The 27,732-nt window shown below is 36.8% G+C and overlaps 1 long non-coding RNA gene across 1 annotated transcript in view; it reads right to left on the bottom strand.

Annotated features, from left to right (window-relative positions):
• LOC310903318 overlaps positions 1-27,732 on the bottom strand; it is a 111,557-nt gene that overhangs the window by 43,470 nt on the left and 40,355 nt on the right. The window contains exon 2 of the long non-coding RNA XR_014587456.1: positions 14,352-14,418. This is a non-coding gene — a long non-coding RNA (uncharacterized lncRNA). The remainder of the gene's footprint in view (positions 1-14,351; positions 14,419-27,732) is intronic.

Below are 27,732 nucleotides of genomic sequence, written 5' to 3'. Positions count from 1 at the left end.
ATAAAGTATATGTTGTGCTTTAGCCAGCATGAGGCAAACACAGTGACGAGAGGAACCACTATATTTTCATCTGCCTGAAAAAATTCTGCCTGAAAAATTTACTGGAGATTGAACGGTAAATAAATAAATAAATAAATAAATAAAGTTATCATTTTCTCTATACACTTGGGAATTATGATTTTAGCGCGGACATAGGAAGAATCATAAAAAAAATGAATAAATTTAAAAAAATGTCTATTGCTACTAGTTTAATATAGGATTCCAAGCCATCTCATTCAATTTCCTTGTCAACTGTGATGCCTTGACCAATTTGAAAAGTGTCCAGTTCTTTAGCAATACACTGGAGACATTTGTAGACCTTTTATATGTGTAGCTCCAAATGAATTTAATTGAAATTGTCTGATGTCTGGGGAAAAAAAAAATATATATATATATAAATCAAAAAAAATTAAATTCCCAATGTGTCTTCATTATTAGAATGTTGTGCGCTATTCTGCAAAAGGGTAGTAAAGCAATATTGTTATGAAATAGCTGCCACTTTTATTTCACAATTCATGTCAGTAATTTTTGGATCACATAGAAGACAAGGTAATTAATTCAGTTTTTGGTAAACAAAAGTCCCCTGTATGAATTTGGTGTGTTTTTTAAAGAGGAAAATTTCCATTTACTTCAAATATAATATTTTTAAGCAGGAAAGATTATTGATGGACCTACATCTGATTGTCTTGCCTATTCGCTGTTGAGTTAAACCACGTTCTGGAGTTTGAGGTCAATAACAATTTCTCTTGAAAATTCTCTTGAAAATTGTCTTTTCTGAATAGCTAATAAGTTATATGTAAAAATATAATAATAATAATAATAATAAAGCTCATTGCAGAACAGCAAATAGTTTCACTAAATACTCAGTTAAAAACAAACAAACAAATAAATAAATAAATAAATAAAGGGGTTTAACTGATCTTCCAGCACTTTTACTTTGAATCCAAGCACAATTGAAAGACAGGTGCACAAACAAATCCTTCCTCATGGAATCATGAGTAACGAATTAACTTTAATTTTCTTGTTGCACTATTTTTTTACAGAAATAACAGATAATCATTTCATTCCTTGCTGTTTTACAGTTACTATCAGATCATAGCTTATTTAATAATTAAAAAATACTGCTGAAGTAGGCTGTCCTGACCTTTTTCAAGGCTTGAGTTCTGCACTTACAAGCTCCTCATTATGATTAAAATATGATCAGTTTCCTGCTTTTCAAGCCCAATCACATTATGCTCTTAATTTAACAGAATGGTACAAATCAGATATAATTATGATTATTAATTTTCTCTTGTGATTGAAGCCGGCAATCATCTACAAGAAAGCAATAAAATAAATTATGCTTTCAGGATAAGATTTGAGCAACACTGTCATGGACACTTCTCCCAGCCATCTTATCCCATGTATTTTTATTTCTTCTTCTTTTCACCTGGCATGATATGCTTCTTCCAACCATCTTCTCCAGCCATGTGGCTCTGTTTTGCTCCCTTCTTCCAATGTTTTTAGTTCTGCTCAGGTTGCCCTGTTTCCTTATATGGACAGATGTGCCTGTAATGTTCAGCTTCCAACACAACTGAATTAAGAGCCTCAGACATGAGATGATGGAATCATAGAGTCATAGAACATCCTGAATTGTAAGGAACCCACAAAGATCATCAAGTCCAACTCCTGGCTCCACAGAGGACCACCCAAAAATCAGACTGTATGTCTGAGAGTGTTGTCCAAATGATTCTTGAACTCTGGCAGGCTCAGTGCTATGACCATTTACCTGGGGAGCCTGTTCCAGTGTCCGTCCACCCTCTCAGTGAAGAAGCTTCTCTTACCAGCCCGAATGGCACGAAGCCCAGATGTATCTTCATGCCATTCCCTCTGGTCCTATCACTCTTCAGCATGGAGAAGAGATCAGCATCTGAAGCAAGTGTAAGAAAGTCTCATGGGAGTTGTGCCTTTCTTCAGCAGGTTTTCTCTCTCTTAGAATTATAGAATCATTAAAGTTGGAAAAGCCCCCCAAGATCACCTGGTTCAACCATCCCCCTACCACCAATATCACCCACTAAACCGTGTCCCTAAGCATGACATCCAACCTTTCCTTGAACACCCCAAGGGACGGTGACGCCACCACCTCCCTGGGCAACCCATTCCAATGCCTGACTTCTCTTTCTGAGAAGAAATGTCTCCTAATTTCCAACCTAAATCTTCCCTGGCGCAACTTGAGACTATTCCCTCTAGTCCTAGTTCTCACTAGTTATCTGTGAGAAGAGGCTGAACCCCAGCTTCCTACACCTTCCTTTCAGGTAGTTGTAGAGAGCAATAAGGTGTCCCCTGAGCCTCCTCTTCTCCAGACTAAATAACGCCAGTTCCCTCAGCTGCTCCTCGTAGGACTTGTGTTCCAACAACTCTTCCAACAATGACGCTCCTTCCTCAGGATGTCCTCTATATCTCTGCATTCACTGGAAATTTTCCTTCTATTTTGAGATATATCCAATAGTGGAGTTAAATTCAAATTTAATCTGGTGGTCATAAGTTTGCTTTCTAGTGATCAATTAACAGTCATAAATTAAGCTCTAATAATTTAATGTATTTCTTGAACACACTGGACTTCATTACACTTCCAGAGATAAATATGTATTATGGTTTTGTTTCTAGAATTTTTCTTCTGCTTCTCAACAATCATAAACTTTCATTTACAGGTTTTCTTAAAATGTTATGCATTAGCTAATGGCTTGTTAGTAGAGAGTATTTAAACAGAAGCACAGGGAGAAAAACTTAGCATGTGAAAAGAAGTTAAATACCATTAAATTACTATGATCAGATTCTTCTGCTAACAAGATTGTTTGCACAACCTTTCAACCTCTTTTTTTTTTTTTTTTTTTTAAATTATTCTGTATTTCTGGCAAGATGAAGAGTTAGGATGTTTCTCTTTACAGGTGTAAGAACCAGGCAAATTTTTTTGGCAGATCGCTTATATTCAGGAGCTGGCTTGTTTGTGAAATGTTCTAAACCACAAGTGAGACTCTTTCAGATGGGTTGTCTGTAAAACTCTTCCCAGGGCCCTTGTAAATAACGTGTTTTTTTTTTTTTTTTTTTCTGATAATTTTATACTTGCTTCAACTACAAGAAAATGAGAGTTGTAATCATTTTAAAAATATACACAAACCGACTGGAAAAATGAGAGGCAATGCATGGGTGCTGGAAGCACCATGAATGTTCAGATCCCAGTGGGACTGCAGTGCCTGAATGTGAGAGAGCATCAGAATTCAGCAGAGAGAATAAGGTAACATCACAGAAGTATGGTGTAGACAAACATCTTAAAAATTTTTATGGCTAATAGGGGGAAGCTATTATAGGTATACATTTAGATCACTATTAAGCTTTTCAAGCACAGATACTAACACAATCTTATCTTCCCTTTGAATGGGATCAGGATGCAGCTCTGAATTTGCAACCAAAGATCGTAATAGTAAAAAAGGAAGTACTTTTTAAATAGAAAACACTCTGTAAAATAAAACTCTATTGTTTTATTTATTTCTTTTATTTATTTCTTTTATTTCTTTTTTTTTTTTAATTTCTTTTTAGAAATACTCTTCACAGTTTTGTTTTTGTTTTGTTTTGTTTTTATATATATTTGGACACTAAATAAATTATGGATTTAACTTTAAATTTATCTGAATAAAATCTTTTGGGATTGAGTACTACAGTGTAATGAAAAACAGTTTGCTAACATTCTGCATATGTGGTTAATGGAACTTTGTATCCACTCCTAATAGGAAAACGGTATTAAAATATGATTTACATTGTAAATTATTTTAAACAATTGATGGCTTAAATACTCTAACTTCTGGTTTGTTTGTTTTTTTGTTTTCTTGTCTTATGTTGTCTGCAATAAAACTTGGACAATAAATATAAAAATTCCATTGCAGACTATTTTCTTTGACCTCAGGATTTGGTAAACTCAATATCTAGGGAAAAAATGATGTTAATAGTCACAGAATGTTAGGAATCACAGAATGTTAGAGACTGGAAGGGACCTTGAAAGATCATCTAGTCCAATCCCCAATATTCACCATTCTACTTTAGTTATATAATATTAGAGAATTTGTCATTGTCTATTTGATGGTATAAAAAGAGGAATTGATAAACATGTATCAGCTAATCCTATATTTTTACAGACCCATATATGACCTGTTACCTTTTTGAAGAGCACCTCTGAAAGCAGATGGAGTTGCATGCAGAGCAGAGTTTGATTGTGTCTTTATATAACTTCTACTGCACAGTGGAGCTATGGATTTTGTGCAGAAAAAAACTAAAAACATTAAAGAGATACTTAAACACATGCACTGAGGTCAGTCTCCCACTTTCAAGAGATTTATTATTTTAGAGGTAGTATGAAAAAAGATAGGATAGTTCTCTCCACCCCCTCCCCCCCCCCGCCCCCCCACCCCTTTTTTTAAGTGAATTAGAGCTGTAAATCTTAAATTACCCAAAGAGAGGGCTTTACATGTTAATTGTAAGGCACATTTAATTACTGTAAAAATATTCTATCCAAATCAGCAGAGATATATAAATGAATAAGACACATACAAGAGTCCTTGCTACTAGGATGCTGGGACTGCTGGTAAAGGAACAGAGTTGCTAGCTCATCTTAGCAGCAGCAGTACCAGGAACTCTTTTGAGGCTCTTAAAAGCTGTAGATGAGGCACAGGAGGTAGCAGCCTCTGGAAGAAGTGGAGTTTAAGAGTCAGCAAGGTAGTTTCTGAATGGTTTAAAATTACATATTCACCGTTACCAAAAGTCTCCAGCCATCTCCTATGTTGCTGTAAAGGGAGTAGAGTTTCTCCTTTTTTCTCATTGGAGAGAAGGGAAAATATAGAGCTAACAAAATCTTTTACAGTTTATGGTTCCTCTCCATTGAGAAACACCTACCTCAATTTTAGGTAACTGACTGTCTTCTGGCGTTCATGGTCTTCTAGACACTATAGACACTAGCTATCACTACAGTCTGGAGACAACAGAAGGCAGGAGAACAGAATGGACGCACTTGAACTAGCCAAGTGACTGTGTACAATTAGCGGAGAGTTACATAAAATAAATAAATAAATAAATAAATAAACAGGAGAAGATGAGTTCTAACTGTGAAGAGGATGGGACAATGGGATCTATCAGTAGGAACTTGGTGAGGTCATTACATTAGTTTGCTTATCGTAGCATTGTAAATAGTCAAGAATTAAACATGGCATATCTAGCATCAGTGTCTTCTCTTGAAAGACATCAATGTGACTCTTGCCATGATATTTCTGCAAATTTTGTTCCTAACTATTTAACTATTTATCTGACAGTTCCAGATGTTGAACCTCCTTCAAAGTGTCCTACAAGATCTTGCAGTTTCCTCCTATTTTCTGACCTGCTCATTGAATCATCTCAGTACTAAAGTGTTTACCTGGTGTGAGCTGAAAGACTGAAATCACAATTTAACACATTGACAAAAGATTTTCAGCTGAGAGGTATGTGAGTAGCAGGGTGGATGTTAAGGTGCTATTTTGTGATCTTTTTGTGAATATTTTTGTAAATACCTGAATATCACCAGCATGGTGATTCGGTCAAATCCAGAGCGACAGGATGCCAGGTACTCCTTCATTCATAGAAACACCCCATCACTCACTCAGTTTGTCTGAAAGTAGTTGCCTTTAATAAGTGAAATACCAAAAATGTGTCTGGATCATTTAATCAGTCTTCCATGTCAGAACCTCACATAGCAGAAAACAATATACCTCCAACAGATCACAAATTTTCTACCTTTTTTTTTTTTTTTTTTCTTACTCCAGGGAAACCTGTTTGACCAATCCACTCCGGGGAAAAATCATACTGCTTGTTGTTACATATATATTGTTGTTATATATATGTATATATATATATATATATTTTTTTTTTTTTAAGAAAGAAATGTGTGTTCTTGTCCAAAATGCTGACCTTGTGAATTAGCACATTTCCTGTGGATTCTTGTCTTACATCAAAAATTTCTCAGCCAACTACCTGAACCTGCTTTTGCCTTTTAAAGGTACAATTTTACATCCATTTTCTCCTCTAGTTACAATTGTTGTTTAACTTTTCTAACTGTTCTCAACTGCTTGCTGACACTTTGTCCTGCAGTTTACTGCTTAATTTGAGTTGTCATGCTATAAAGGGAAATAAGTATTTTTGCCTATGCTATTATTTATTTGTTTATTTATTTATTTATTTATTTATATAGTAGCAGGTGGTTGTCTGACTGGTTTATTTCAGTGTGCTTGCATGTTGAATGATGCAGTAAATCACAAACAGGGATGAGTAGAGAGGGATAAATGTTCTTAAATTTTTCCAGTTCGCCAGTGAAAATGTATGTTAATGGACCTTGGATAAAAACAATTATCAAAAGGTCAGTAGGAAAGAAATAGCTTTAATGAGAATAATCCAAAATGAGAATCAACATTTTATTAGGCAGGGTAGATGTTGGCAAGGATGGAGCTCTAGAAGTAAGAGCTGAGATGCTCTCTCAGACGGTGTCCCCCTTCAAAAACTCTGATGAGAAACAGGTATTTGCATACACAAGAAAAGTAACACTTAAAATCTGAATGAGAACTCTCTATCTGCAAATGAATAGATTTTCTCCAGAGATGAAAAGAGATCTCATTCAAATCAGGAAGTACCCTAACACAATGTACATTTTTCAAAAATTTATTCTTTTAAAAATTATCTCCATTTTTATGCATTTGCAACAGTACCTTAGCTTTACATCAAATTTAAATTACTATGTCAGAGCTCAAACATGATATGAAATTTATGAGCTTTCATACAACTCCCACCTCTCATCATTTTTCTGAAGACTGAGCAGTACTTACAATGTCATATTGTAAGATTTTTAAGGACATAGAAGTGTAATAGATGATATGAAAGTGACTGGCGTGTAACAACATTAATGCCTTAATAAATATATATATATTAGAAATGATATAAGTGGATTATATATAAGGATATAAGCTGCATAAGTGGAATAAAAAATGTGTTAATCTATTTCTTTTGGAAAAACATCACACCAACATTCAATATTCCTCCCTTATGAATGAAACATGTAAGGCAGGAGCCTTCTATCCTTGAGTACTGCACATGATCTAGGGAAAAAAATGTATTTTTAATTATATGATTTAACATTTATATAGTATTTTTCATTTTCTACCAGAAAGCTTTTACAACTGGTATAAAAAAAAAAAGAAAAGTTTCAATGTTGTTGTCATGAACACTTAGTACTTTGATTATGATTCTGCCATTGGACAGCTAGGGAAAAATCATTTCTTGGATTATTGCTTTTATAACCCCATGAAAATTGATAAATGATAACCCTCAATTTTGTGACCTGATAAATATATAGTGACATAAGAAGAAGTTTCATATTTAGTTCTTTGTTTATTTCATTCAAATAACTTCCTCCATGAAATTTCAACAACCTTAAATTCCTTTAAAGAATTGAGCTGGGAAAGGAAGTGAAAGGTATCAGCTGAAACTTCAACCAGTATTCTGAAAGGAAAAACATTATCATCTTGAACACAATTTTTATGTGTTTAAGTACCATCAGTGAGCAAGAATTCACATTTGAGTTTAAGCCCAAAGACAGAATCTCTAACATTGCAGGTTTCTCCACCTCTGTGGGTTATTATTTTTTTATACTGAGATCATTTTTAGGAAAATACTTTATCTACATCACTCATGGCTAAGATGTTATATGATCACATACTTTGCTTTCTGAAGGACTGCTCCCTTTATTCAGTAAATAGGTACTTGTTCATGTTATGTTTTAAAATTTTGCTTCATACTCATAATGCAAACTTTGACCAAGATTTATATATCAAGTTGATCAGTCATGGCTTATCAATCCATTTGTTAAAGACTAACTCATAAACTTACACATAGCTATTCTGTAACACTGACCCATCACTAGAGATATTAATATATATATGTATCTCCAAAATTAATAGTAATATTATATGCTTGATGAAAGAAAACATTAATTTAATATGTGGTTAAAGTACCTCATCTGACCACTGAAGATATGAAGAAAGCTCTCCTTACTCTCATCTGCCAATATGAAAAGTGGCTTGGAGATTAACCAGCTTCAGTTTACACAGAACTATGGTGTAACAGCTAGAAAGGATCCTGAACTATCAGACTTTATAAACCTTAGATGGAACAACACTGAGGCAACACCACATGCTCTGTACTTAGGAAGAGAGGACAAGGACCTGTTGTGTGTCTACATACCTAGCCAGGCTTCCTTGCACCTGAGATTTTCATTGTCAATAGGAAAAATCTGTATTGATTACTGTTTTCACAAATTATGTTTAAACACATATCTTCAAAAGACAATATATAGATTCATTTTTTAAACTCCTCTTTCAGTGTGGTGATAAAACTCTTACCTTTTAGAATATTGCTCTTGAGCTCTTACAGCTATTATTAATAAAATCCTTCTTGCTAGGTCAGTCAAAGGAACTTTAAAGAATAAATACTGCATCAACTTGTCCATGCTGAAGAAAGACATTGTCTTGACATGAACAGTTTTACCACTTGATTTAAAATAGTTCTGTTAAATTGTTTTAAATGTTATTGTACTTCTATTCTTTTTCATTTGTCATCCTCAAAGGTTATAAAGTATCTGTTATCTGAGTTATTGGAATTTACTTATAGACCTTATATGTTTGTATGGACTTTGAGGTATTGACTCTTTAATCACAAGTCCCACAGTAGTTTTTGCATTTTTTTTTTAATTGCCTGTGAAGAGGTTTTCCTTTTATTATATTTCAATATTTCATATCAGTATCTAAATCGATTATAGGTTACTATAAACAGGTATATTTCCCTAAGCATAGTATTGAATGTAAAATATACATTACATTACTCGTACCTTTACAGAAAATTAAAGAACTGGTGTCTGAAACACATTTGTCCAAACATGAGCTTGTAAAGGCATAAATGTACCTGTTACTTTTTAAATGCGTCTCTTCTCTCTTTAGAGATTTTTAAAGAAGTTTTTATGTTGGTATTGTATCAGAGCAGAAACAGACATGTTACAATTCTTTTAGATGCTTGTTCATCCCCTCCTACCTATCAAATCCCAACTGTTGATCCCTGCTTTGAGGAATGAGCCAGATAAAGTTTAATTTAATAAGAAATATCCCTAAAGGCTCTTATTCCTAGAAACTCCCACTCCATTCCATTTTTCATACTCAAATCACAAAAGTGTTTCAAATCACCATTCAATTTTAATAGTGTTCCACAGCTGTTATAATTTTCACATTCAAAAAACATCTTAACCATAGTTTTGAGAATCACATTATCCTCACTGTTTTCACCAGATGCATTGACTCATCGTGTCTTATTTCATTACTTACAGAACAGTATAAAAATGTATACACTTAAAATGAAATCAGCAGATGTCGCCAGATATTTAACTGTCAGTTTGTCCTTTGAGAATCAAATTCTGAAAGCTGATTAAATTTTCAATATTCCTGAAATCTCTCATTTGGTTTAGTGTGTGTGTGTCTTTCTGAATATAAGGAAAATCAGTTGCCACAAATGTAACCTACTTACCTGTTATATTTTGCCCCTGTTGTTTTTACTTTTTTCTTTTTTTTTCAACTTTACCAATGTAATCACATTGAAGACAAAGGTAAATACAGAACATTTATTGTAAAAAGATGTCTCTAGACTTACACAGACCAAACGGAATAGAAGTTCTAAACCAGCTCATTAGTGACCTCGATTCTGCTATAAAGTTCACAACGACTTTGTAAAATATACATTTATATTGCGTTATGACATTCATGTCTAGAAAAAGGGATTCGATCAGTTAATATGAAAACTCCCAGAATAGCTTCATTAATCAGATTTTTTTTCTTCTGTAGACCTGAATGTAAACAGTTGAGCAAGTGCGAGTTTGTGAAATGTGTTTATTATGTTATCCTTTTAACCTCATGAACTGTTTAGTATATTTAATGTAGGACTGCATCAATCACTCTCTTCTAGGCAACACTCAGTGTAGAAACTATGCATTCCTGAGAAATCTCATAATAATAGTAAAAATAAAGTGAGAGAAAGTAGTCAGTATGTCAAAAAGTTCTAGACAAAAGGAATTTTACTCTTTTTTAGTATCTCCAGGGAAGGTAAGTCAGTGCTGTCCTACAGTAGGGTCAGGTAGACTGCCACAGCATTGTCTCTGACTTTTTCTTTACTGCTACAAGGACAATGGCCAGTGCACTGAGCCATTGCTTCACAGTTTAGACTGGTTCAACAGTACTGGGAAAGCGTGCCGGGAGTTAGAAGGCAATTACAGTACAGGCAGAGTTGGCACAGTTGTACTGTGGCAATAGATAAATGACCTGGACACCATGGTAATGGTGTATTTTTAAAAAACTCGGTTGTGAGAGAGAGAAAGGCGAGTCCTGAGAGATCTTTGCAAGCTCCTAACAAAGTTGTCAGAGAAAGGTAGATACTTCTCTACTATTACCTCTTTTCTGACACTGTGTCTGCTTGGCGACCCAGCCATCAGGGAAAAAAAAAGAAAAAAAAAAGGAAAAGGAATAGTGTATGCACCTCATCATCACAGTTATGAAGTTTGCTAGGAGGTGGGAGATGAAAGTTTCAAACCTCTCAAGACTAGAAAAACCTTTAAACCTCCTCCTCTTCCTGTACAGCCTTTAAATTGCTAAGTAACAGTGAATGTTACTGACATTTCAAACATCAATCTGTTTCCCTTCACAAAAGCTCTAGCACTTTAGCACTCGGCAAAACTTTCTTTCTAGCAGGGAGGCATATACTGCATTAAATTTATTTAAGAAGAGGAAGAGTAGATGGACTTGGTTGCTGGATTCTGGGTTTTGGCAGAATTTGGCAGCCCAAATATGTCCCTTCCTTCATCCATGTTGTCTGAGAAAGGACAGAGCAGGCAGACAGAGGAAGATGACTGAGTACAGAGATGTCTTGTACTCTGTGATATAAGAGAGATCACATCTGGGTCTATTTTTGTTTTTATTTTTATTTTTCTTGGTACATTAAAGTTGGACTAGATGATCTTAGAGTCTTTTCCAACCTGAATTATTCTATGATTCTATGATTTAGTATGAAAGCAGTTGGTGTTCTTCTATAGATAACATATGGAGAAACATTCTTGAACCTATAATAGGCTGTTTTTTTCAATGTATACTATTAAATAGCAGCACAATGTTTGTACAATCAAAACTTCAGCTGCCTCTAGATTCTCCAAAAGCCAAGAAGAGCTGCCAGAAAACTGCTGTCATCCCCAAGTTAGCCCTCTGCATTTGTGATGGCTCGCTAGAATCTAAAACAACGTGAAGACGCTTCTTAATTTCCAGTAGAGGCCACAAGTGTCATTCTCAGAGAACCAGAAAGACTGGTTGAAAACCAAAAGTTTGTGATGAGATGGTGGTCTGACAACTGCAATCTAATCAGGATTTAGTAGCTTTTTCCAAGCCGATGGAAATGCATGACCTGTAACTGTGCTTGTGAGTTACTCTGCACCCTCACTGGAATCACTACTGACATGGTTGCACTGTTATTCCAATTTTTTCACAATTTATGTTTTTAAATTAATTATGTAGGAATGCAAGATATATTAGGATAATTTGAGACTAAGACATCCCTCAAAGTCTGTTTCTCTTTAGAGTTAACATACCATGAACTGCAATGAACCAGCTCGTGAGCTTCATCTTTCACCCCCATTCACCTGGAAGATGCTTTGAAAAGTGATTCATTAGACTGGCTGCAAAGGGCAAACCTCAGAGTAATTTTACTTATGAACTCTGTTCTTGTTTATTGTACACCAAGTAGCAACAGGCAAACTCAATTTATTTTATCAACTTATTCATACACCATAGCTGTGCAAATGAGATGTTAATCTCAGTATGAAAAGCACTTTGGCCTGTTTAGCCAAGCCAGAAAGGAGATGGATGAAGACAACAAAAAGGAATAAGAAATAAAAGTCAAAATGGGAAGTGTGAAAGAGGACAGAATTTTAATGAATGAGTAGATATGTGGTGTATATATTGCATAAAAACAGTGGGTATTTGGTACCTTATGGTAAAGGATTATATGCACTTATTTTGGGAAAATTTGAAGTAGGAAAGCTTGTTTATTGAATCAAACAGTCTCTAAAATGTTTCTGAGCCAGATAAGACCATCAGAAGAAACACCCAGAACTGAAACAAAGTCCCAGTCTTTTACCAGGTGATCAGCTGTAATTTCTCTCTCAAGGAAAAAAATACGTAAAGAGAGACAAACATAGGCTAATTTTTCATCTTTACTCTGCCTACATTCAGCACAGGGGGAAATCCTGAGCTACACATTATATTTAAACATGATACACATTCACACCTATCCATCATAGGATGGGTCTGCCTCAGATGTATTTGTGTAACCCCCTTTTTAAACACATTTACACTTGTGGTCAGAATCTCACAAAAAATGTATCCTACAATTTAATTATGTGCATTGTGAAAACATATTGCTTTTAAAGCTTCTACTTGATCATTTATGTGTCCTGAGAAACAATTATATCTTCTGTGTGTCCCTATAATTTTTCTGCTTACGACTATATACCTCTGCAGTCTTCCACAGTCCATTGATTTCCCGGTGTGTATGTACATATGTGTATATGTATAGACTCCAATGCTTATAAAAGCTGTTTACAGTATCTGCAAATCTCTGCTTTTGAAAATTGTTTTAATTTTTTGAGTTTGCAGTGAATGTCTCATTCTCTATTGTTTTCAATTATATGTAAACACTACTTATGAATCATAGTATTTGCTTGAAGGAAGTAAAGAGTGGTGTGAAGCATATGGAAAAGTCTCACTGTGGACATATACTTTTCATTTAAAATTTGCAGCATGGTTTCCCTAACTTGATTTGTACCAATGATTATATAATGGTTGGCCATTAAGAAGATACCACACATCAACACAAGCATATAAATGTGCACTTATTTACCTCTCAGCATCCTGGCCTGCATAAGAAGCAGTGTGGCCAGCAGGTCTAGGGAAGTGATTGTGCCCCTGTACTCGGCTTTGGTGAGGCCGCACCTCGAGTACTGTGTTCAGTTTTGGGCCCCTTGCTACAGGAAGGACATGGACGTGCTCGAGCGAGTCCAGAGAAGGGCGACCAAGCTGGTGAGGGGTCTGGAGAACAAGTCTTACGAGGAGCGGCTGAGGGAGCTGGGCTTGTTCAGCCTGGAGAAGAGGAGGCTCAGGGGTGACCTTATCGCTCTCTACAGTTACCTTAAAGGAGGCTGTAAAGAGGTGGGGGTTGGTCTGTTCTCCTACGTGCCTGGTGACAGGACGAGGGGGAATGGGCGAAAGTTGCGACAGGGGAGTTTTAGGTTGGATGATAGGAAGTACTTCTTTACCGAAAGGGTTATTAAGCATTGGAACGGGCTGCCCAGGGAGGTGGTGGAGTCACCATCCCTGGAGGTCTTTAAAAGACGTTTAGATGTAGAGCTTAGCGATATGGTTTAGTGGAGTACTTAGTGTTAGGTCGGAGGTTGGACTCGATGATCTTGAGGTCTCTTCCAACCTAGAAATCTGTGATACTGTGATACTGTGATACTGTGATACTGTGATATAAATGTGCACTTATTTACCTCTCGGTCCACAAAAGCAGGGGAGATAACAACAGTATGCCCAAAGTTTGCAGTAGGCCTTTCTGTATTGACTGTTTTTAATTTTTACAAATACCAATTGATGCTGAGCTATTATATTTTACTAGACGCTAAATAAAGCACAAAAAAATCCACTAGATGGCATTTGTTAGCTGTAAATGAATTAAATCAGATGTTTTAAAGGAGGACTAAAGGAAAAGTATTTTACCTACGAACAGCTGTAATATGGATGGTTTCAACTGAACAATACTGTGATTTTAAAAGTTAGAATTAAAGCCAAATGTTAATCCAGAACATCAGAGACACAAAGGTGAAAACAGTCTTGGGGAAGAGATAAGCACAGCCAGTCCAAAGGCAGAACTCTCAGTAAAGAAAAGAAAACAAACAAACAAACAAACAACAACAACAACAACAAAAAACTAAATCTGACTGATAGGTCAACAGTGCTTCTCAAAGCTTGTCAGAGCTGCCTTATTTTCCCAGCACAAAAGGCACATTCCAGCATTTCCAAGAGGCTTAAAACTCTGTCCTTGTCCCCTGTAGCTCTCCATTTCACTGGGATCCCAACCCACCCTGTAAGGTCTCTCAGCCTACTCCCTCCATCAAGCAGCATCACCTGAGGTCCAGAGATCCTCTTCTCATTGCTGAAGCTCTGTGGGCTTCACCAGCCATCACCCAAGAACCTGCAGCACATGAAGCAGAGCTATGAAGTTTTCTTGCACATGCATGGGTATACTCACTTCCAGTTGTGTCTAGAGTTCCTATTGTTTATGCATTTTGTGCATATTCCTGAATATGTTATTGCTGGTTTGGGAATAAATAAATAAATAAGTCTCAAAGGCTTGTAGTGCTCTAGCAGACAAGCTTTAACTCATTTGTAGAATTGCCACTGATTCTTTCAGCCTCCTTGGACAAAGAAATCTTTTCAAGACCTCTTCCAGGATCTCTGCAGCTAACATCAACAGGTTTACCTCTTAGATGCATGACCAGAAGCAAGCATGGAAAAGGATAAATTGAGACCTGTTAACACTTCACATCTCAAAGAGTAGTTATATTTCTACTGTACAATTATGGCTGGTGCAATTATAACTACAGTGCATGACATATCTGGTCAGCACAGTCTGTGATTTCCAGATTGGCTGCTACTGGAAATATTTTTTTACTAATTAAAAGAGGTGGCCAGGCTGCCTGAACTGCTACTGCACTAAAACAGGTCCCAGAAAAAGATACAGTGCTTCAGACTGCAGCACAATGTCCTGGCCACCTTCTTGTGCATCACAAAACCTGCCAGATCCTTCCAAGCATGTCCCTGAAGTGCCCAGAGATGGATAGCAATAAGGGGGGGAATAGAGTAGCACAGTGTCTGTAGACTATACTTTGAGGGCACTCCCATAAACAGTGCTGTGCTGTGCCTGGGAGAGATGTGTTTCAAAAGATTGCCTGCGGTGAAGAAAAGAGCTGAGGGCATTCCCCTCTTCCATGTCTGAGAAGGCTCTGCGAGCTTTGGGTCACTTCAAAAAAAAAAAGTTGGAAAATCCCTCAGAGGATGCTTTTCATCAGCAATTCTGCTGAGAAATCTCTTCACCATGCAGGAGGTATCGCCTTCCCTTGGGAGCTGCTTTGATGCTGAGGTTCTCGTGCTTGCCTCAGCCTGAGTTATCCTGGATGTATACTGCAGCCATGCCCAGAGGTTCACTCTGCTCATCTGAAGCCCAGATTGCTGACCTGTGATCCAGGCCAGGCCTTATCATGTTCCCCCACAGCCCTGTCCAGCCATTCCAGGCCTGGTTCCCCTCAACCCAGACCTGGTTACCCTCATCAGAACTGATCCTGACCCCCATCTGTAGGTGGACATTCCATCCTGGCCTCTGTTGAATTGCTCTGTGCAAGGAGGGCACTATAAACTAACTAATGAAGAGATCACAAAATACATGTTTTTTTCTCTACAAAAACATCTGAAAGCATTCATCACAAACCTCAATTGCAATCTAAAAAAAAAAAAAAAAAAAAAAAGGCTTAATAAAGTTTCTGTAGAGGTTTATAGAAGTTCTATTTTGCCCCTTTTCCTGGCCTTGCAGTTAAGTGCCTCCCCACAGAAGAGCTTCACCCTCCTGACAGTTGGGGTGCATTGAAGGAGTCCCATGACTGCAGTGCATTTGGGGGTGAGGACTGATCCAGATGTGTGATGTAGGGCACTGGAGGGCATTTCCAAATTTTCATGTCTTGTTTTGTTTTGTTTTCAGCCCAAGGATTTTCAGCTGTCAGGTGTTCTCTCCTTCCAACAAAAATAAAAGATTAAATTATCTGCAGAAGGCAGGCACATTCCAAAAAATTTCCTTCTGAAGAAAACTCAATATCCTGTTGGAAAAATAGTTTTGGTGAAAAATAACCAGCAAGAATGTTGTGCAGTTTTATCCCAGGGACAACCATTTCTTTTTAAACCTTACCCATGTTTGGAAAACCACAACCTGTAATTGTTCAATGTAAGAGAAGGAAAAAAAATGGAAATCTATTTCAAATGTGCACTGAAGGGAGTGTGTCAAATGTTAACACATAATAATTTATCAAGCATCTGTTTGTTTAATTAGGGAGACTGAGACACAATTATGCAGTCCATGTAGTTAGCATTCCAGTTGATCTCCTTTGGGCATTTTGCCAATCATTTAGAGGAACCAAAAAAAGTATGTGTATATCAACAGCTTATAACATTAGTACTGATATATTATTTAAGATGGAAATTACATTCAAAGCATGCTGCAAAATGCTCAATTGTGTTTAAATTATCGCATCCTGCTATTGTATTTATAAGAGAGACCTTATATGTGATTTTCATTAATATAGCTTATTTTCACACTGAAGATAGGTAAACAGCTACACATTTTTGATGCTGAGACTATTTAATATTTAATATTCTTTCATGAACATCATATTGTATAGTCCAACACCTGTGTTGCAAAGGTTTTGCCATGAAAGAAGTACTGCATACCTGTCATATAAATGCAAAAGAAACAACAATATGATAGCTAAAATATCCATATCACTGGAAATGTAATGTTAATTTTTAGTTATTTATTATTGTGTTATTGAATTTTGTTTACATAATTTAGAACTGAAGTAAACAGGTACCGTAATTTCAAATGTAAATCCTGTTAATACTTCCAAATTAATTTTGTGATTTTTTTTTTTTACTGCAAATGCAAAATAAATTTACCAGAACTAAAAGCTATCAGGAAAAGTTCATGATGAATTAAAATTTCCCATAATGAAAGGTTAATACAAGACCTGCATAACAGTAATATCAGCAAAACCAATTTTAATTGAGATTTTATCATAATGCATACATACACATATAAATTAAATATGAAGAAATACTTATTTGTCCACTATTTGCAAATACTAATAATATAATGGAGAAGAGGCACCTGATTCACACAGTCAGTGGGAATGCAAATAATTGTTTACAAATGCGTGCTCATTGCCCAGATAACATTACCTAGCTGTATTTTACCAAGAGAAATATGGTAACTGAAGGGTTAAAATGATATTTTAACATCTTGATACAACTAAAGGCATAGACGAGGCAATTATGCCTATAATTTGTGCACATAGTCGTAGTACTGATATTTTCACATTCAAGTTTTTGAATTTCAAACGATCTGAAAATGAATCCCACTGCTGCCTTCACAGAAGGAACCTACAGACTGCAAAGCATGCATGAAATGTCCCCAAAGCCATTTGTTCATCCTTATAGCTTCTTGAAAAAAAACATCATTCATAGTTCTCTAGTGTCATCTGGTGGCCAACCTGAAATCGAACTTTATTTTTCAATTTTTTTTTTTTTTTTGCCTGTCTTACTAAAAACTGGCTGATGAGAGTTGTGTTCTTGCAGTCAGTTTCACCCAAAGACAGAAATCCAACTCCATGCGTTTTTCAGTTCACTTCCTTTTTCACTCAGATTATTTTTTGGTTCTGTCCTACTCTTCAATTTGATCACCCACCTCTTTAGTTCCCCCTGATAAAGTACAGATTCTAACTGAAGTCAGTAGAGGAAAACAATGATCCTTCGGTAGCTCACTGAAATCTGTGAGCTCCCATCAGTAAGGGAAGACTGCTTTGAGTTATGTGGGACTTAACCCACAAATGAGCAATTCTCTTGTTTGTCTTACTTTCTGAGCTGCACTTAAGACTCCTTATTTAAGAAAAATAAAACCATTGGGTTGTGACAATGAAGAGAGCAACCGAGATTTGAGCTCCATGAGAAGCAAGAGAGATTTTAAATATGATCTAGATTTAATTCCTGACATCTGTGCTATTTATTCTTCTTTCCCATAACTACTCCTACTGCTAAACTACTATTTGTTGACTCTTGGGAATGAGTAAGTTCAGAGATGAACATGATTAAGATATAAAAGGGATGACTGAAAGCTAGCACATGCCTGTGACATCTGTTCTTACTGGAGGAGGTGGAGACACTGAAGGGCAAAAGTCAAGTTTCTCCTTTGCTCCATTGAGGAGTGGGAGAGCCAAGAATAAATAATGGTTCATTCTTATTCATGGGAATGCAAAACAGAAACAAAGGTAAAATGAGCCAGAAGCCAGAAAGGCCAGCTATACTTGTAAACTCTATGTGTGGAATGTTTCAGTCGAAAATTATTTCTTCATTTAATGGTGAAAACATTCACGATTTTACACTTATATATACATTTAATATCAGCTAGCTATAGTTTCTTAATTTCAGAAGAATATCTGATGAAGCCAGTTAAAAAAAAAAAAAAAAAAAAAAGCTGTATTAAGACTTCATGCATTAAATTTGCTTTTCTCCTGAACCTACAGTATATTCATCATAAATCACTGAAGACTGTAGAAAGATAAATAAATGTCACTAAATTGGATGAGTATTTTTTTTATTTATTTTATTTTTTTTTTCCCCACACAGAGAACAGTAACTCCCATAGCAGACACTCCTCTCTGATTTCTCCACACAAATTGTGTTTGTTGGACAATAACAAGCCAGGCTTTTATAAAGATCTATGATTTGTATTCCATCCTTCAGGGAACACCAGTACCATCAATGTATGTCTATAAATCTTGTTTATTTTAGTTTCTCAAATAATCTACTATAAAACTGCCCAGTAAATATCCAAAATGCATCAAGAAGATCATTTAACAAATCCTGAGCTTTTTCTATTACAGTGTTCTATTAAAAGAGGAACTATACAATAGTTTTTTTTCATACAAATTATTATTATGCAACCATGAAGCCCTAAAAGTATAGAAGTTCAGTTTTGTCCCAAACAGGACAAGGAGACAAAATCTTAGGATTTTTCATAAAAATAAATATTTCAAAATATGTAATTTTCAATTATAATTGAAATAATGAAGTCAAGGGAAATCATTTCATTCTCATATGAATGCTTAAATAAATACACAAAGGGCATTTTTAGAACAGCTATGAATTTTATTGGGCCAACATTTTCTACCTACATCTTCTGGCATAAACATTTTTTTGAGTGCTATACAATTATTTTCCAATCCTGTTTCTCTTTAAAGATTATAAGATACTAAACTACTCTGCCTAAAGTTTTACATTTAACCTTGTTATTGACCTTGTTATTGAAATGTTGTGAACATTTCCACCTGAGAGTGGGGATATTTAGAAAATGATACTAAATATGCAAAACTATTAACAAACCCACAAAAATCTCACTAGTTAATGCTACAACATGAGGCAAACACTTGAAAACAACGGAAAAGTAGTCTTGTTTTTCTTTTGCCTTTTCACTCTGCACCTGTTTTTTGCATGACCATGTATAACTTACATCAGAAAGAGCCTTGTTTATCTCCCTTCAGAGCCCACATCTCTCTAAAGAGTTCCTATAGCCCTTACAATCACACTTTCTTAGGAAGTAACCCTAAATGCATTCAACCTTGTACTATTCCTATAGAGTGAGACTGTGAAATTTTTTTCTATTTTATACATGAGCAAGTGAAGCAGAGGTGATCCGGTGTTCCCAAGCCAACACTATGCTCAGATTTCCCAAGCTGACAAACCAATCATCATGTATACAAAAATAACAAAATCCCCCACTTGTGCTGAATGGATCCAGGGGGATCTGCATGCTTTTCCAGTGAAAGGGGAATATCTACAGTGACTATCTTTTCTGCATTATTTTGACAGCCTCGCCTCGCCTCGCCTCGCCTCGCCTCGCCTCGCCTCGCCTCGCCTCGCCTTCCCTTCCCTTCCCTTCCCTTCCCTTCCCTTCCCTTCCAAGATTAGTTTCATACTATACTCTTTCTATACCTACAGTAGGCTTTGATGACAATATTGCTGGTTCAATAAAGTGGGATTCAAACCAAGAAAGAAATATTTACCTGATAACACAAAAATTATACTCGTATGAGTTTTCTTTTCATTACTGGCACATTGTTTTTAAAAATGAAGGGACATTTATATGAGCATGGTCTAGAAGCAGTCATCTCACCTTAGATCATGCAGCAGTACTCATGACATGATCATGGAAAGTCCCTTGATGTTTTTACAAGACTTCATTTGTTAAGCCAAGTGTCCTGGACAAATGCCATTACATCTGGGTCTATAATGAGAATAGTTTTTCTGCTGATACTCAAGTGATTCCAAGAATAAATTTTCATTTAATTATGTTTATGATCATTGCATGTTCAATTAATCCAAACATCAAGCAGATGAGTTTCAGCTCAATTAAATTCAACATCTAACCTGAATATTTCCTATTTTTGAACAAAACTTATTTGTGAAGTTTTAAGTAAAAAACATTTTCAAATAAAATATTCCAATTTTGATTAATAAACTCTAAAACACTGTTATTATTTTCACAATTCAGATAGCTCTTCAGTCATTTAACTTTCACAGACTTATTACTATTGCAAAAGTCTTTTCTTCCAAGTCCATGAATATGTCACCTTAACGGTGCAGTCAGGTTATCATGCTGACTTTCTAATTTGGCAGTGATTCTCTTTCTAAGATGATGAACACAGCCACAACATTTTACTGAAATATCAGGCAAAATAGAGTACCTGTTCATACTCTTTTCTCCTTCCTTATCAGCCAAACCCAGAAAAAATAAAACATATATCCTACAGAAATCATAACTATTTTTGTAGTATTATTTTTTGACTTTGAAATTATGAAATGTGTAAATTAAAAAGTATAGATTAAATTTATATATATATGTATCTTATCTCTTTCTCATTAACTACATCATTGCAAGCTCAGTTAGGAAATGGAAAAAACAAACAAACATGAACAAAACAAAACAAAACAAAATAAAAAACAGTAGCAGACAATAGTCATAATTTTTAATATTTTCTTTGTTTCTTGTAAGTGTACATGTGTAGCTGTCTTTCTAAAAGCTTTGTTTTCCCTTTAGTCCAACTTCAGATATCTTAGAGTGGGCTAATAGGATACTTTCATTAGTTTTAAGAAGAATTTATTTTCTAAGATCACTATGCAGATCACAGAATCATAGAAGCATAGAATCACAGAACCATGGAATCATGGGTTGGATGGGACCATAAAGACTGACTAGTTCCAACCCCCCTGCCATGAACCCGCTAGATCAGGTTGCCCAGGGCCCTATTCAACTGGATCTTGAACACCTCCAGGGATGGGGCATTCACAGCTTCTCTGGGCAACCTGTTCCAGTACCTCAAGATCTTTAGATATATCTCCTGTCATTGTTTTCCCATAGACATATACCTACAGTAAACTAAACAAACAAACAACCAACAACAACAACAAAAACAGTTCAGTGAAATACAATTATAAATTATTACAGTAGCTCTAGAGTCAGAGTTGCGGTTAAAAAGATGGTCAGCCTCAGCATAAAAGGCAAGAACATTATTTCAAAAATCAAAAATTACAGGGTATTTATACACAAAGGTATGTTTTAATTTAGCATAATTCACATGAATTATAAGCATATAACTATACCTGAAAGTCAGCAATAAAACACAAATCAGGATATTACAGGTGAACTTAGATCCACCTGCCTAATGATTACTAATAAGCAGCCAATGGGGATTAAAGGATTATACTAACAAGCACAAACCATGCTTTCATTCCCTGTGGAAATATGCCCAAAATAAAACATGCACCAAAACAGAAAGTTTCATCATGTTATGTGAACAATTTTTGAAAACTAATGTACTATAAATTATTCAGTACATAGGATATTAAACAAAACAAGCATTAATACCAGGGCTATACTGCTTCATGTCTCCTTTTTTTTTTTTTTTTTTTTTTCTTTCTCTTTAGGAGCACAACTTTTAATTTCAAAAGAAGTATGTTGCAGTTTCAGTTGCAGTCACTACAATCGTTTATTTGATCCAAAAGTGTTTCTGTTTTTGGCTTGCTACACTAAAATCCTCATCTCCCAAAGACTGACCTTTGTAAACAGCCTTATCTCTGCAACAAGCCAACCCACAAACTTGGATACATTTACTGGAAATTTTCGCAACTTTGGATGCAGCATGAACTTTGCTTTCTAGGCTGATTTTAATGACAATGTAAAAGAGCTAAATTCTGAGTTTCAACTGGTGATACAAGGGTCTTTTACAGCAAAGTTTTCTTAATCTGGTAAGATTTTGTGCAGTGCAAGTAAATTCTTAGTAAGCCTTAAAATATCAAGAATTATAACACCAAGTATAGTTTAAAAGGGAGGAAAGAAAAACTCTCCTGAAGGAGAGAAATTCTTAAACATGCAAGGTAAAAACCTTAATATTTTATTTACTTTTTTTTTCCCTATTAAGAAAAAAACTCCCATTTCCCTATTAAGACAAATCTCCACCCCCTGGAAAAAAAAAAAAAAAAAAAAAAAAAAAAAAAAAAAAAACCTTTCGATCATAAATAGTTAAAATCCCTATTTTCATCCCTTTCCAGAAGATGGTAGTGTAGCATACTGTTAAAGAATCTTTCAAAGCTTACCCAGTTTTACAGCCTGGTATTCACTGTGTTAGTGCTAAAACTAAAAGTAAAAAGAAAAAAATTTAGAAGTCAGCATAGGAAGCTTCATAAATAAGTTTTAAAATGCAGGGTCATCTTGGTCTATTGCTTTAAGGCTTAAAATTTATATATTGTATTAGCTAACACCAAAATCTTAATAAATAAATTGACTACAGGAGTGCTTAATGAAGGGGAACAAAATAGGTTTTGAATTCTAAAGGTTATTCTGATGTGCTTGACAAAAGAACACATTTAAATTCTTAAATCTTAGTCCTACAGAAAGCAAGAAAGAGGACTACAAGTTTCAGAGCCTACCACACTCTAACGATAATGCTCCTCTGGAAATTATTTATGTATTCTAGAGCAGAGAAAAGTCAATAATCTCTCTTTAATACAATCAAAGAGGCAAATAGGACATGAAATCAATGAATATTGCTATGTCAAATATGTGTTGCAAATATGGAAGTAAATCTGTGTCCTAATACTGTCAGTGTCAAAAACTGCAATATTTACTTGATTTACCAGATTTACAAGGGATAGAACCATGGGGAATGGTTTTAAACTAAAAAAGGGGAGACTTAGATTAGAAGTTAGAAGGAAATTTTTCACTCACAGGGTGGTGAGGATGCTGAGGATGGGGCATACCTGGAGGTGTTCAAGACCACGTTAGAAGAGGTCCTGAGCAACGTGATCTAGTGGGTGCCATCCCTGCCTATGGCAGAGGGGTTGTAACAAGACAATCCTTGAGGTCCCTTCCAACCCAGGCCATTCTATGATTCTATGATTTATCCCATTTGTCACAGATTTAAAGAATTTTTACATTTAATTTCACAAATACTTTGAATTTGCTTTGAAAATATTTTGATTGTCTTTCCATAGTAGCTTGAGGCAGCTACTATGATGGGTTATACTGAGACCAAACAAAACTCTTGCCACAAAACACAGACTAAGAGGTGTCTTTTTTCTTCTGGTCAAAACACTGCAAAAACAAACCCATCCTTCCATCCATGCATCCATCCACCCATCCATTTCTTTAACCAAAGCTTCTTCATTGCAACATGCAAAAATGCAGGCTGTGATGCTTGTTTAGAGTGACCCCATCCACCAGCACAATTTGATTCCTTACATTTTTCCATATGTGAGTTAAATTTTGCATTCTTTTCAACTTGAAGTACTCTAATGAAATGCCTCTGAATGTTGCAGAATATACATGCAAATGCGGAGGGACCTGGCAGAGGTGATCACCAAACCACTCTCTGTCACTTTTGAAAGGTCTTGGAGAACAGGAGAGGTGACTTAAGACTGGAGGATAACCAATGTCACTCCAGTCTTCAAAAAGGGCAAGAAGGAGGATCTGGGAAACCACAGGCCAGTCAGTCTCATCTCTGTTCCTGGAAAGGTGATGGAACAGCTTGTTCTGGATGCCATCTCCAAGCAATTGGAAGATAAGAAGGTTATGAGGAGTAGTCAGCATGGATTCACCAAGGGGAAATCATGCTCGACCAACCTTGTTGTCTTCTATGATGACATCACCAGCTGGGTAGATGGAGGGAGAGCAGTGGATGTCATCTACCTTGACTTCAGTAAAGCTTTTGATACTGTCTCCCATGATATCCTGCTAGCAAAGCTGAGAAAGTGTGGTATAGATGAGTGGACAGTAAGGTGGGTTGTGAACTGGCTGACTGGCTGAGTTCAGAGGGTGGTGATTGGCAGTGCAGAGTCCAGCTGGAGACCTGTGACTAGCAGTGTTCCCCAGGGATCAGTGTTGGGTCCGTTCTTGTTCAACAGTTCCATTAATGGCTTTGATGAGGGAATAGTGTCCACCCCCAGCAAGTACGCCGATGATACAAAGCTGGGAGGAGTGGCAAAGCCAGAAGGCTGTGCTGCTGCTGCCGTTCAGCAAGACTGGAGAGCTGGGCAGGAAGAAAGCAAATGAAGTTTAACAAGAGCAAGTGTAGAGTCCTGCACCTGGGAAGGAACAACCGCATGTATCATTACAGGCTGGGGTGATGACTTGCTGGGGAGGAGCTCTGCAGAGAAGGACGTGAGGGTCCTGGTGGACGACAGGTTGGCCATGAGCCAGCAGTGTGCCCTGGTGGCCAAGAAGGCCAATGGGATCCTGGCGTGCATTAAAGGGAACATGGCCAGCAAGTCAAGGGAGGAGATCCTCCCCCTATACTCTGCCCTGGTCAGGCCTCACCTGGAGTACTGTGTCCAGTTCTGGGCTCCCCACTACAAAAAAGACAGGGATCTCCTGGAAGGAGTCCAGCGGAGAGCCACAAAGATGATATGGGGCCTGGAGCGTCTTCCCTATGAGGAAAGGCTGAGAGACCTGGGTCTGTTCAGCCTTGAGAAAAGAAGACTGAGGGGGGATCTTATTAATGTTTATAAATACCTTAAGTGTGGGAGACAGAGGGATACGATCAACCTCGTTTCAGTGATTTGTGGGGACAGGACAAGGGCCAATGGCCACAAAATAGATCACAGGAAGTTCCGCACAAATACGCAAAAGAACTTCACAGTGACGCTGACGGAGCACTGAAATAGGCTGCCCAGGGAGGCTGCGGAGTCTCCTTCTCTGGAGATATTCAAGGCCCGTCTGGATGCCTACCTGGGCAGCCTGCTCTAGGGAACCTGCTTTGGCAGGGGGGTTGGACCCGATGATCTCCTGAGGTCTTCCAACCCCTACAATTCTATGATTCTATGATCAACCCTGTCCCCTAATACATATTCTACATCTCCAGAAGTGTCAATGGATGGTTTAATCCCTTCTTTTTAAAATGTTAATTCCCTGTAAATGTGGAGTATCTGCAAACTACATTAGTCTCTTAAGTATGTCAGCATAGTTCTTTCCAAATAAAGAACAGAAATATTTATAGAGGTTATCTGCAACACTGATGATCATTGTTATCTCCATTTGGTAACAGGCCATTACAGTTTTTCAACATTTTATTACTAAAATCCTTTAAAAATCATTATTTTTTTCTTCAACATGTGCTGGGTTTTCCCTTCCCTTCCCTTCCCTTCCCTTCCCTTCCCTTCCCTTCCCTTCCCTTCCCTTCCCTTCCCTTCCCTTCCCTTCCCTTCCCTTCCCTTCCCTTCCCTTCCCTTCCCTTCCCTTCCCTTCCCTTCCCTTCCCTTCCCTTCCCTTCCCTTCCCTTCCCTTCCCTTCCCTTCCCTTCCCTTCCCTTCCCTTCCCTTCCCTTCCCTTCCCTTCCCTTCCCTTCCCTTCTCTTCCATCTTTCTTTTCTTTCCACTATATTTCTCATTACTTTTTATAACAGACTACTCCATCTCCTTCCCCATTTTTTTAGACAATGTCTTTCAGTTTCTAAATGCTGCTTTTTCTTTTCCAGGGAATCATACAGATTTGTTTTCTTTTCCTTTTTAGTTTCATAACAGTGGTTTTTAGCCATGTGAGAAAGTTTTTTTTTTTCTTTTCAATAAGGTTTTGAGTTATTCTTTTTTTTTTTCTTTCTTTTTTTTCTGTTCTCCAAGAACAGTTTCCTAAAGCTTTTTATCCCACTCATGCAAGCCTAGTGCATGCTGCAATGTCTGTACCATGGAGCAGTATCCCAGCTCCATGCTGTTGGTGTTAGCAGGCAGCATTCACATGCAGGACAGGAGGTACCAGAGAAAGGCTATAATTATTATACAGCCAAGGGCTAGTTCAGAAATATTTTAGTAACGTTTTATCAACAATGAGTACTGAAATAATTGGTTAGAGGTGAACAGAAAGCTGAATTAGCAGGCTTTGAATTCTTACTTCGGATGTCTGCAAAAGTATAGGTAAGTGTGTGAAGGAAAGAGATTTATTTAAATATTATGTCACCAAACAATGAAATTAAAGGGTTTAGACAGTTATCATTTGTTGTGTCTGGTCTGTAAGTGTCCTGACACTCAAAGTTCTTATGGCTATGGCTTTTTAATTTGATTTTCAGGTTTGGTGTCTTAATGGCTTAGCTGGTTATCTCTCTCAGGATTGTATTATTTTTAGAAATTTGAACAGGTCATAAGAAAGTGAAAGTATCCTTGGGAACAGTGTACCTTGAGGTAATAACCAGAAATAGATACTATACAGAAAAAATAAACTTAGTGACTTTATACAGGACTGGGCCTTATCCAGTTCCACTGAGCTGTTTGCAAGCCTTTTACTTCACTCACTGGATGAGTGAAGCCATTTCAGCTTTGCTCTTGAAGAAGACTGTTTAAAAAATCAAATTCATTTCAGTGGAATTGAAAGAAGCAGATCCAAAGCTGTGATTCATGTACACACACAGGTACTGAGTTCTGAACCTGACAATTCCCAGACTCTTTACCACTTGGCCTCCAGACTCTCCAGACACCCAACATATCCCTGTTCAGGGCTGCCTTGGCCTGAGCTGTTGAGGGCCAAGCTCCAGCTGGAAAATATCAGTAAAGTTCTCTGAGTGACCAGATCCAAGAAACTAAGATAATAAAAGTGAAAGAGATGCTTTCCTTTTTATTTTTTTATTTTTTTCCCCATAATTCCCTAAAACATTAGCACTCCCCCCAAACATCTCTCAGGAAATTGGCTGTTGTAGTTGCCGAATCACTGGCCATCATATTTGAAAAATCATGGCACTCAGGAAAAGTCTCCGGTGACTGGAAAAAGGGAAATATCACTTCCATTTTTAAAGAGGAAAGGAAGACTTGGAGAACTACAGACTAGTGAGCCTCACCTCTGTGCCTTGAAAGATCATGGAATGAATCCTCCTGGAGGCAATGTTAAGGCACATGCAGGACAAGGAGGTGATCCAGGACAGCCAGCATGGCTTCACCAAGGGTAAATCTTTCCTGACCAATCTGGTGGCCTGCTACGATGGAGTGACTGCATCAGTTGATAGAGGAAGATGGACTGATGTCATATACCTGAACTTCTGTAAGGAATTTGACACAGTCCCACATGACATCCTAATGTGTAAATTGGAAAGATTTGGATTTGAAGGGTGGACCATCTGGTGGATAAGGAATTGGCTCAATGGACGCACCTAGA

Source organism: Anser anser (assembly GCF_964211835.1).
Source record: "Anser anser genome assembly, chromosome: 1".
In the NCBI taxonomy this organism is placed as follows: Eukaryota; Metazoa; Chordata; class Aves; order Anseriformes; family Anatidae; genus Anser; species Anser anser.
This window is presented reverse-complemented; position numbering and strand designations above follow the sequence as displayed.